This window comes from Periplaneta americana, chromosome 16 (genome assembly GCF_040183065.1).
Source record: "Periplaneta americana isolate PAMFEO1 chromosome 16, P.americana_PAMFEO1_priV1, whole genome shotgun sequence".
In the NCBI taxonomy this organism is placed as follows: domain Eukaryota; kingdom Metazoa; phylum Arthropoda; class Insecta; order Blattodea; family Blattidae; genus Periplaneta; species Periplaneta americana.
In genome coordinates this window covers 168,404,286-168,416,966 of record NC_091132.1, presented here as the reverse complement: position 1 = coordinate 168,416,966, position 12,681 = coordinate 168,404,286, and the positions used below count along the sequence as shown (strand labels likewise).

Here is a 12,681-nt window from a genome sequence, read left to right as displayed (position 1 = left end):
ACACTAAGAATTGTGCAAATGTGCAAAGTCTAGAAGAAATTGCTTTACATTCTTTACTGTGTTTGGTTTTAGTTCACAAAACGTGCATAAGTGGACTGCCGAGGATATGGGTTTAGTGACTCTGGTTGTTTTTGTATTGAAGTCCAAATGCACTGTACGAAAGTGTGTTATCCTTTCTTTGTTTGGGAGCGCAAGTTCCACGCAAAATGGCGTTAACTCTGTAATTAAAGGTTTTGAGAAAAAGTTGTATAGAACGTTTTAGTCTTAGTTTCATCTCTGCATTAAGGTACGGTGACACGTCGCTACTTTTGCAGCGCTGTAGTACAAAAAACTGCGCAACTCTCGTACTGCGACGTGTGAACAACGGTGCAACCCGAAAAGTAGCGCTGCCGAACCTGCTGCCCGCTACTTTTCCATTTTTTTTTTTTTTGAGATTATGAATTTGTGTATTAATAGTTATGGCAAGAGAATCAATTTTTCGGCTGCACGCAACTTAAAAGTAGCGACGTGTGAACAGGGTTCTCAGGGTTGCAGCCGCAGCATTTTTGATATCGGTTTTGTTGAAACTTTTGCTGCGGTTGCAACCAGTGTTGCCACCCAAATGTGCCAATTATACTTTTATTGTTTGAATACATTTTAATGTTAAATGTGATGAAAATAAATTATTTGTAACAGTTATTAAATACACAACACTGTCTGAGCATAACTGCTGACGATATAATTCATTTTTTAAATTTTCCGTAGCGTAGTTCCAAACAGGAGGGCTGCCAACATTGATTACGTGAATATACTGTTGGTTATCATTTAAGTATATAGGCGTTTTTAAAAGCTTTATAGTAAAAATAATGTCAATTTCTGAATACTAGATACGACAGAAAAGCAAATAATAGATAAGGAAGCTTTCGCATGAGTTTCTTAATAATGCGAACATAACCACAAAATGTATATTGAGAAGTCAACACGGAGATGGAAACCTGCAGCATGACTGCGGCTGCAAAAGTAGCGCCTTGCGTGTGAACAGACTCGCAACCTCCAGTTGCAACTTTTGCTGCACTCGGGTTGCGCAGCACGAAAAGTAGCGTGCAGCGCGCTACTTTTGGCTTACGTGTGAACACGACACGCAACTTTTGCAGCTGCAGTACAAAAGTAGCGCTGCAAAAGTAGCGATGTGTGACCGTACCTTTACACACACAAAGTATTTACACGTAATAGGCAGTAAAAATAAGTCACAGAGTAAAAGTTTCTGCTTGCCAAACTATTTCCTCACTTGCTGCGTTATTCTAACCGAATACAATTTTTTATATATAACTTTCTACACTGATGTAGTTTCCCTCAACCAAATAAAGAGTAAAACAAAAAAATAAGCATGCTGTTGATTTAATTCCCTTCCTCTATTGTTTCTCTATTGTTGTAGTCCTTTCAATTACATATTTCGGAGGATCCTGTAAACCTTAGAGCAACCGTGGCGAAAATTTGACTCCCGAGCACACTGTGGCTCGCAATGATAGCTATGCATTTCTCTTGCTTCCTACCTCCCCCAACCCCCACCCTCTCACTCACTGGAGTCAAACTCCGTTCCATTTGTATTTGTCTCTGACCTGCGAGTGGCGTATCGTCGCAATGTCTCTCTCGAAACCATGTACCTCTGCAAAAACGAAAGTTTCAAGTAGGATGGGAGGACGTATTTTTTTGCTGCCAATATGATGAGAATATTAAATGTATGATTTGTTCACAAGTATTACGAGGAAAACGGTTGTATAACATAAAACGGCATTATACTACATGTCACTCATGAAACATTAAAAGGTTAAGTGCTATTATTATTATTAATATTATTATTATTATTATTATTATTATTATTATTATTATCTCTGTACGTCGATCCTTTTTTCAGCAGATATACGAATAATGTGGATAGATCTTCAATTTAAAATCACAGATTTACGATGAGATGTTAAAGGAAAGCTAGATGTAAGGACTTGACAAATGTTGAACTTTTCAAATGTTTGCCAAAAAATAAATATCCGAAGCTTCGTTCTTTTGCTTGCTATGTTGAAGCCATGTTCCCTACAACTTACATTTGTGAAAAATTATTTTCAACAATTAAAATAGTAAAAACCAAAGTTAGATCACGACTGACAGACAAATACCTTCGTGATCAACTACGACTGGCAGCAAGTGACGTAATTCCTGATTTTTAAACTCTGTCGCAGAGACATTCTGAAGACAGTTAATTTTAGGTTATGATAATGCGTCCTATGTTTCCTTATTCATTTCTTTTTTCGTTACAACGTACTAAACATCAGTTTGGAACCTTAAACTGTATAAAATTATATTGAAGTGCTTGACGTAAGAAAAATGAAAATCCGTTAATAAGTCAGACAGTTGCTTCACTTCCCCTTCGGGTGTCCGCCTCCCTCCATAGGTGCTATGCACGTTGCAGGTTACACAGTGGCTCGGCGCACGATCACATTTTCGCCACGGCTGCCCTAGATGGTGCATCACCAGGTGGCGGATAGGGGAATGCCTTCCAAATATAGGAGGAAGGAAATGAAATACCTCCAGTAGAGCTACAGTAACTGTTGTTTTGTAGTTCTACAGTGGTTTCTCAAAGGCTAGAGGAAGGAAACCTTCAACAAAAGAACCTGGTCCCCCAGGTTGGAGGTTGCTGCAATGGGCCAGCTAATCACTAAGCATAAAAAAGGAAATGCTAAAAAAAGAAACAAGCAGCCTCGGAAACTCTGGGTTTTGGCACACAATATACAAAATTATTTTTAATTTTTAATATAAATAATTTTTTTGCCATTTGTTTCTATATTAGAGCATGGTTTTGCACAGCGTTACTATATCAGAGGTTTCAGGTCTACCTGTTATATGGGGGATTCTATGGGTTTGCTTTGCCCTCCCCACAAAGACACGATTCTCTCTCCGTCTATGGTCGTCGGTGGTTAGCTGAGGTTGCCTTAAGGCTACTAGCTTATTATAAGCTTAATTTAGCTACGTTTTATTTAACGAATCTCGTAACTGCCGAGATTATATCAGCGTCGCCGGATGTGCCGGAATTTTGTCCCGGAGAAGTTCTTTTACATGCCAGTAAATCTACTGAAATGAGCCTGTCGCATTTAAGCACACTTAAATGCCATCGACCTGGCCCGAGATCGAACCCGCAACCTCGAGCATAGTATGCCAGCGCTATTTCAACTCCGCCAACCATATAAAATGTTAAAGTAAGATCCGCCTATGACATCTATAAATGTTTTTTGGGCTAAGAAGGATTATTATTATTATTATTATTATTATTATTATTATTATTATTATTATTATTATTATTATTATTATTATAACACAAGACCGCGAACTGTTCTACATTTTCAATCATTTTCCTACATCTTGATTACACAACTTTTAACATTGTATCAGTAAGGGATAAAAAAAATATTACTTTCGCGTGTTAATGAACTAGGTTTGAAAAATACCTTAGTTGCCTAGTTTCGGCGTGGAAGCCATCTTCAGAACTGCATGGTCTGTGCGTGCATCTTCCGTTAGTTTTGTTCCTGTTAATTTAGAATAACATTCATCTAACGATAATTTTTTGTATTTCTGCAAAGGAAGAAAATAATCTATCGTTTGGTAAGTGGTAAAATTCTCCAGTAAAGGAGTAATAGTATAAGAATTAATCAGGAAGGCTGTCTTTGAAATTGAACAGTTTTATTGAATTCAAAAGGCTGTGATTAGAGTGCTTCACTAGCGATTGACTCAAATCTTTTATGGATATCGCGCGCAATTCTCCTGTTATTATTCCTAATTGCTTACATATTGTATCCTGGTTACATTAATAAGTAATAATTTGGCTAGTAAGTTAATATGCTATTCAAATTAACTCACATATACCTAAATAATTATTAAATTCAATGATTAATATTAAAATTCCTAACCTATAATATCATGTCTTTTTATTTCGAGAAAAGAAAACATTTCAATGACTTAGAGAAGGCATTAATTGTTAAATTAGTGAATGAGAAAATTGAAATAATAGAAAACAAGAAGATTGATGCAGCTACTAACAAGGCAAAAGAAAAGGCGTGGGAAGAAATTACTGTCTCTTACAATGAAGCAGCTCAAACTGGCCCACGGACAGCTGGCCAGTTACATTCTCATTACATATCGCTGAAGAAGAAAGCCAAGAAGGCTAAGGCCATTAAGGTAGGTTGGAATTGTAAGGATTTAAGTTTCCTACAGAACATTAGTAACTAGGCATAAAAAGAATAAGCATATGCATGACTTTTGCTGACATAATGCCGGTTATTGTCATATTTATCTATTATTATACGAAAAATGGCTAAACTACCACAGTGCTAGTTCCTTTCGTACTCTTATACAATTTGTATATACGAATCTGTGACTGGTTAGGTTTCCATAGTTTAGGCTTTTATTATGCCTTGCATATGCGTTCAACTGCATCTCACAAAAAAAAGAAAAAAAATCCCATATACATTCAAAAATTTTCACATCCAAAATCACCGCAACTACTTCAACGCTAGTTTCACCCCAAAAATTAATAAAGAGAGACGTACCCGAACATTGTACGAAATGGAAATATAAAAATTGGAAATTTATCTTTTGAAAAGGTGAAAAAATTCAAATATCTTGGAGCAACACTAACAAATATAAATGATAACTCGGCAGGAAATTAAACGCAGAATATATATGGGAAAGGATGCGTGTTAGTATTTGGGTGAGAAGCTTTTGTCATCCAGTCTGCTTTCAAAAAACCTGAAAGAATTTATAAAACAGTCGTATTACCGGTTGTTCTGTATGGTTGTGAAACTTGGACTCTCACTTTCAGAGAGGAACAGAGGTTAAGGGTGTTTGAGAATAAGATGCTAGGGAAAATATTTGCGGCTAAGAAGGATGAAATTACAGGAGAATGGAGAAAGTTACATGACGCAGAACTGCACGCATTGTATTCTTCACCTGACATAATTATGAACATTGACTCCAGACGTTTGAGATGGACAGGGCATGTAGCACGTATGCGCGAATCCAGAAATGCATATAGAGTGTTAGTTGGGAGGCCGTAGGGGAAAAGACCTTTGGGGAGTCCAAGACGTAGAATGTTATGTTATATTTTATTTAACGACGCTCGCAACTGCAGAGGTTATATCAGCGTCGCCGGATGTGCCGGAATTTTGTCCCGCAGGAGTTCTTTTACATGCCAGTAATTCTACTGACATGAGCCTGTCGCATTTAAGCACACTTAAATGCCATCGACCTGGCCCGGGATCGAACCCGCAACCTTGGGCATAGAAGGCCAGCGCTATACCAACTTGCCAACCAGGGCGACCCAAGACGTAGGTCGGGTAATAATATTAAAATGGCTTTGAGGGAGGTGGGATATGATGATAGAGACTGGATTAATATTGCTCAGGATAGGGACCAATGGCGGGTTTATATGAGGGCAGAAATGAATCTTAAAAGCCATAAGGAAGTAATACATCCCTTGAAGTCTATTCTTGTTCAATTTTCGAGGGTGGCTAGAAAAAAATATAAATTATATAGTTTTGCTTAAAAATGGAAAAAGTAATTTTAAGTTTTTTTTTTTTTTTTTTTTTTTTTTTTTTTACACTTCAGCAAGAATTAATTTTTCAACAGCAATCTCACTAGAGGTTTTGATTTGTCTGGAGAAAATCAAAACTCGAGTGGGATTCAATGGGCTATTGCACGATTAGAAGAAAACATATAAAAATAAGAACTAAAGTACTCTAATACAATAAGATATTAATTGACTTACTAAAATTATATTTCAGTAATGTTAGCTTCACCAAAACGTTTGAATGGAGCCGCCATTTTCCGTTGATTATCTATATGCTGTAAACAAATAACGATCGCAAAGCATATTTTATAGTAATAATAATAATGATAATAATAATAATAATCCGTGGCGCTACAGCCCGTGAAGGGCCTAGACCAACCAGCCAGCTGCTGGCCTCACGTCCACATGCGGAAGCAGAGGTGGACGATGATCCAACCAGAATGGAGGTATCGTGTGGTTAGCGCGATGATCCCCCCAGCCGTTATAGCTGGTATTCGCAACCGGATTTCGCTGCCTATCGTAGCTCCCCAAGTGCATTACGATGCTGGGTGGGCACCGGTCCCATACACTGGCCGAAATTTCATGAGAAAATATGTTTTATAGTACCGTAAATAATTTGCAGTTTCAAATGTTGGCAAACAAAGAAACAAATGGTAGGGAGGTAATAAAAACAGAAGAAAGTATATAAAGGTTAGAAGAAATAAAGTACTCTAATACAATAAAATAGATTGACTTACTAAAATTCTATTTCACTAATGTTAGCTTCACCAAAACGTTTGAATGGAGTCGCCATTTTCAGTTGACTATCTATATGCGGTAAACAAATGACGATCGCAAAGCATGTTTTATAGTACCGTAAAGAATTTGCAGTTTGAAATGTTCGCAAACAAAGAAACAAATACTAGGGAAGTGATAAAATTGCAGGATAAACTGCCGTGATTCGTTGAAACACGCTCTTTCATACTGTTTTATTGGTCAAAATTGTTATGACAGTAAAGGTAAGCGTTCACTACATCGTATCGCACTCCTCGTACGAATCGCACGCAAGGGATATTTTAAGTGCAGTGCGTTCACTGTAACGGCTCCACCTCATCGCCTCATCGGATTCCCCTATCAGCTGTTTAAAACATGACGTCGTACGATATTGACATTGCTGAAAGCAGAGGAGTTGAGGTTAGGTCTATTAATTACGTCTGTTAGCGAATAAGAATTTGTAATTGCTTCATGCGTCTTAATTGAAGAGGAAGAAACGAAAGAAGTATTGGTTACATAATATATTTGCAAGAAACGACTTGATTACTGTAATGGGAACGCCTCAAATTATATAATTCTTCGCAATTTTCTACACGCGAAATAAGTTTTCCGTCTGCCATTTTGGCGCGACACTGAACATGGCAGAACATAATAGTAACAGTTGACCAATTAAAATCGATTTATTAAAGAAGGCCATGATCACACGCATCGGAAAAGGTGCCCATCCGACAAACGTGGACGGATTTGCCAATATGCGATGCGTCCGATACGATGTAGTGAACGCGTGCCTTAAGAGTGTAATAGTCAAAATAATTATGTTCTCAAATTAATGAACACACATAATGTGTTTCTATTTTAATGACATTGACATATTTTGCATATTGCGTTTCAGGAAATGTACAAAACTGGTGGAGCTACATTTACAGCAAGCAAGCCTGTATCAAATTCCTTTGATTCTTCAGCTCCACTTTACAGTCAGTGTTCTTCACACGAGATCCAAAGTACAGATGCTGGTGGTGTAGAAATGGATGAGACAGTAGATCTAGTTATCAATGACTACACAGCTTGTGATCCATCAACCAGTAGTCACGTGACCAACAATTCATACCCAGTAATTGAAAGCACTCAATCTGCTTCCGATACCAGTATAAGTTCCGCGGTACATGGACAGAAGAAAAGAAAATTTTCCAGTACAACAGCAGCAGATGTGTTACATTCAGTGTTGAAGAGGAAACAACTCAAAACAAATTTTGATAGAGAAATCTTTCAGAAAAAGATGGAAATTTTAAGTACAGAATTGGAAACTAAAAAGAATAATCTGCAACATTCTGAACTACAGCTAGAACATTCTAAATTACAGTTAGAACATGTAAAAATTCAGTTAGAAATAATTAAACATAAAAAATCACAAATTATGAAAGATGGTGATTAGGCCTAATTGTCTGCAAGGCATAGAAGATTCAAGATTCACGTCTGACATTTCTTATATAAAACAAAAGATTGTGGTTCATTCTCAGTTATGAATAAAATATATTGAGATATAAATAAACTAGTGGCTTGTGCAGCAAATGCTGCAAACTAAGTTCGTTAGACGTTCAAATAAACATTTTTCAGATTTATTTTCAATGAAGAATACCAGACATTTTGAAAGTTATTTGCTTCCGTAATAATGAAACATAGTCCCTCTGAATGGATTTTTTTAGGCCAAATACTTTTTCTTGAACCTATCCAACTTCAGTTTTTGAGTTTCAACGCGAAAATCCAAGTATCAATGTCAGGACGATAGCAGTAGCTATTTCAGGTCATTGTGGATTGTAGGCGAAAGTTAAAAAAAATGTCAGGTTTACTAAGCTTTCGATCAATAGCATTTTCGTATAGCTGCTGCATGTTCAACTTGAAATGTAGAGCTTAAAATAATTTTATCCTACTAAGAGATCTTGCTGAAATGATCTGGAGACTACAAAATTTTCTAGGCCTCTTATTTTATCAGTAAGTAATACCTTTTGATCTTTCCTTAGGAACTGTAATTTTTGCGCTCTCTCGAGCCAATACTGAAGACAATGACACATATCAATATCTACACTACACCGCCATTAAGTATATGAATAAGACCCAACCCCATTGGGCTAATAAGTATAAAAATATTTGATTTTTAATAACAATATTATCTTACTTAAGTTTTGTAGTTATATATAGCAGCCTCTCAGTAAATTATAGAAATGAAGATCTAAATTAAGATATTCTCTACATTTACTTACATAACCTCAAAACGTTTCACTTTCATGCCATCAATATAGCATCAATATTATGTATAATTAATGAAAAATAGACGCATCATGATATTAACTATAATAATATTTAATTTCTAATGGTAATAATGTCATCAAACCACCTCAGGTTTCGTAGGTTTGAATATCCAATACACAGCTGTACTCAGAAAATTATACACTGAAGAATCAGTTTTTAATAACAAATTGAATTGAGATCTAAATATGTCGGCAATCCTGCAGTTCATGGCCTTCGTGTAATAGCCTAATGTTTATTGTAGTGTGTGTTTTGTTCTGAAATTCAATCAAGTCGGCCATGATTCAATAAAATTAGTTCTCAAAACTGACAACAGATGGATTTTTGGAAAATAGGAAAATTATGTAGGAAAATTGACATTTCACTGAAAACTACTACTTTTCCGAGAAACTTTGGCTGCCAGGCTTGAAAATGAGGGTTCACTCATTAAAATCCGTTAAGCCGTTTTCCCGTAATTTCCATTACCAGTTCAAATTATATATATAGATGTTCATTTTTTTAAATTTAATCTCAGGATACAGTGTTCTGTGTAAGTGAAGCAGTAGTTTAACACCTATTTGTTTGTGCTTTATATTAATATTGTTCATTATACAGTATTATAACAACCAATATGCGATTATATGCTGGTGTTGATTTCATGTACCCTGAAATTGAATATATGTAATTTGATTATATTCCGTCAGTAAATACAGTATGCGCCAAAACAAACAGTACTGAAATTATCGCTCATCTGCTGTCCACGTTTCCCTAGCAACGAAGTATTAATTTATTTTATACAGCAGTTTGACATACTATGAATAAAACAAAGTCATGGAATTTCGTGAGAAATACTCGGTCACAACAAAAATTGGCTTAACCGGCAAATTAATGGAAAGAGCAAATGAGTTTACAAATCTTTGCTATAATTTAATAATTTTTGGTGAAACAGATATAACTTCTAAAATTTTCAAATACAATAAAAAAATGGGAATAATTAACGAAATTATGAAGCGTTCCCTAGTACAGCGACACACAAGAATACGTTACCTTAGCTAGACCTGTACTATGTTACGGAAGCAAAGCATGGACAATGGGTACTACAGATATCAACAGAATAATGGTTTGTGAAATGAAAATTATGAGAGCAACACTAGGATATAGTCGCTTGGGCCGCAAAAGAAATGAGGATATCGTGCACGAACTTCAATTACAACCAATCTGACAGTTTATAAACAAGTACCAGCTGAAGTGGAAAACCATGTGCAACAAATGAATCGGAATAGACTTCCAAAAGCCAAGCTTCAATACTGTCCACGAGGGAAGAGATCTTCTGGCCGTCGAAATAAAAAGGTGCACCAAGAATGACTCAAAGACACCGTAATGGGCCTTAGGCCTTATTCGTGTCTGGATGGTGATGATGTAACTGGTGTTAAAAGCTATGGTTAACAGGGATAAGCCCTGTCATCTAATAAAAATCTACTTCTAAATTCATTCTGCACAAATTGTACACGAACCAAGGAATTATCAAAGATAGTGCTATCATGGACAGACGATAGCATCTACGTCACGGACCCTTAGCATTGTGACAATATGCTCTGCACATTGGAAAATCAACCCTTTCTGTTTCTTCTAACTGCACGTTATCACCCCTAGGTGACTGTTTAGGAATGTGGGTTCCATCTGTACAATCTAATACATTTGCGAACTCCGAAATGCTATGACATTCTTGAACAATGGTAATACATTCATTGTCCATACTAATAATTAGATTTGCTCCTTTAATAATGCAAGAGAAGTAACTCATGTCTTCTGTATTTGTGAATCATCTCGAATTAATATTTTAAAACTTTATGCAACGAGCCTATAATGATAGTAATTAAGACGCGAGCATGTTTGCTTATGAAACGAGCGCAGGCGAGTTTCATAATTTTCATACGAGCATCTTAATTACTATTATAGGCAAGTTTCATACGACTTTTTATGCTCGACCATATTTCTAACTTGAAATTATTCAGAAGTTTTCATTTTATTTGTATCTGACAGAAGATCGGAAGTGACCTTGTTCATAGCTCTTAAATTGTGAGATGTGCGCAGACGCGAAAGTATTGATTTTTTCCGAGGAACAATAATGTCATTGGCCTTGATGTAATGTAATATGAACTAATTTTGATATAACCTGGAAATTGATTTAGAATTGAAAAACGAGATGACAAGTTCAATTTATTTGAATATTATTTACAATTAACGCTAATTATTATAGTAACAGAACATAACCTTCTGCGACAGTATTGGATTTCCAGCCTCCGTGACGTTTCCCTCGTCTTTTGATTGCATATCCGAGAATAATCGAAAATCTGAACTTTAATGTATAGGTGTACTTTAATCACATGCATTAAAGGACTGCTACCAGGTGTATAATTACTACATTTCGGCATGGTCGAGCATAAATTCTTAAACAAGTTAATAACTGATTCATGGGCGAAATTGGAGAGGAACAGTTAAACGTTGCGGTTATGTCACGCTCAATTTTCTCCATGAGAACAGTATTTTTCGTCAGTCGATTGCTATTAATTCACTTCATATTTCATAGCGATTACGCCTGACAAAATATAAATAATTTCGTGTTAGTTAATTACTTGCAACTTACAATATTAGGCTGTGTCTCGCTAATGTAATCTCGATTTATTATAAACACAGTTAACATCAAATAAAAAAAATTCATATAATAAAATATTGTTGCTTCTTTAGTTTGCAACGCAAGACTATAAATTTAATGAACAACATAAAAGCCAGAATGAAATGACACTTCGGAATATATCTTACCTTCTGCCTCATTTCTTGATTTGATGAAAAGGTGTAGGCCTAACTATCTTCTAACTCCATTTTGTATATCTTACTGTGTAATAAATAAATACGAACCAATTCAACTAAGTCATTCAGCACTTTTGTGATGTAGAATTAGCGTCATTCGCTATCAGCTGTGATTTCTGTCCGCTATGTTGATCTCAATAGGCAGAATAAAGTTATCCGGGCATCTGTGAATGGATCATTTACCCATAAGATTTGTTAATCGATTATCTCGAGTTTGTAGAAACGCCTGTGAAGCCATGTTCATGTTTATCCAGAGAAAGCGGCCATTATTCACTTTATTCAATGTTACGTGTATAATATTTATCAGAGCTTAATGGACATGTAAACTGATAGCATTATGTGTCTACAACGTAAATTTCAAACTTATGTTCACGTTTCTGTGCATCAACCTTCCTGCTCTATTGTATTTTATATCTGAAAATTGACTAAAAACCCAGCAAACTCGCAATCTCCCAATTCATACAAACTTCCAAACTCTTGACACATTATGGAATCGTTCAACAATGGAAAATAAACAAGAGTAGAGCCGACGATCTTCAGGACTGGAAACCAGCAATTCATCCCTTGTGGCAATTTTGTAAATTGCTGGCAGAGATAAAAGATGTTGGTTTAGGTACAACAATCGTCTCAAATGTTCAGTGACTTAAATTGCAGATATAAATACAATGTGGGAAGGAAAATATCAACTAAATGAATAACTACGCAGCCAAAAATTAAATATTTGATTTTTTACTTTGTAACATTTACAAGTTACTGTAATTGAAGGGTTCACAGCCATAGTGGACCAGTGCTATTTAGTAAAATCGCAGAAAGCAAAGGTTAAAGTTAAGTGAATGCCATAGTTCAATCACAGTCTAGTATATACAGTCGCGAAGCTCAATACGTAGTAAATATGCAAACAGATAGTTGCTCACCACTAGGATCGCTTATATCGCCTCATTACAGGCAATGCAAAATAGTACCGTCACAGTCTATTGTTTCTATCTCCCTCAAAACTCAAGCTTCATGACTGTATACAGTAGACTGTGGTTTAATGAAAATTGACTTATCATTTAGTTTTAATGTATATACTTTATATTACTTGCTATATGTTTCTATTGAATTACGGTAATAACTTCATTTTAACCCTTGTTTTCTGTGGTTTTAGTAAATGGCGCTTGGCCCACTATGGTTCTGAACCT

General features: G+C 35.8%; 1 protein-coding gene across 3 annotated transcripts in view; it reads right to left on the bottom strand.

The window, feature by feature from the left end:
- The window catches only part of LOC138691861 (gastrula zinc finger protein XlCGF17.1-like), a 29,945-nt gene extending 18,174 nt beyond the window's left edge, over positions 1-11,771 (bottom strand). For 2 of the 3 annotated variants that reach the window (XR_011329972.1, XM_069814410.1), the window contains exon 1: positions 3,477-3,676. The gene's annotated coding sequence lies outside the window, so the exon portion shown is untranslated. Of the gene's footprint in view, positions 1-3,476; positions 3,677-11,452 lie in introns of those variants that run through there. The other variant, XM_069814411.1, reaches the window with a different exon arrangement.
- Between the last annotated feature and the right edge of the window lie 910 nt (positions 11,772-12,681).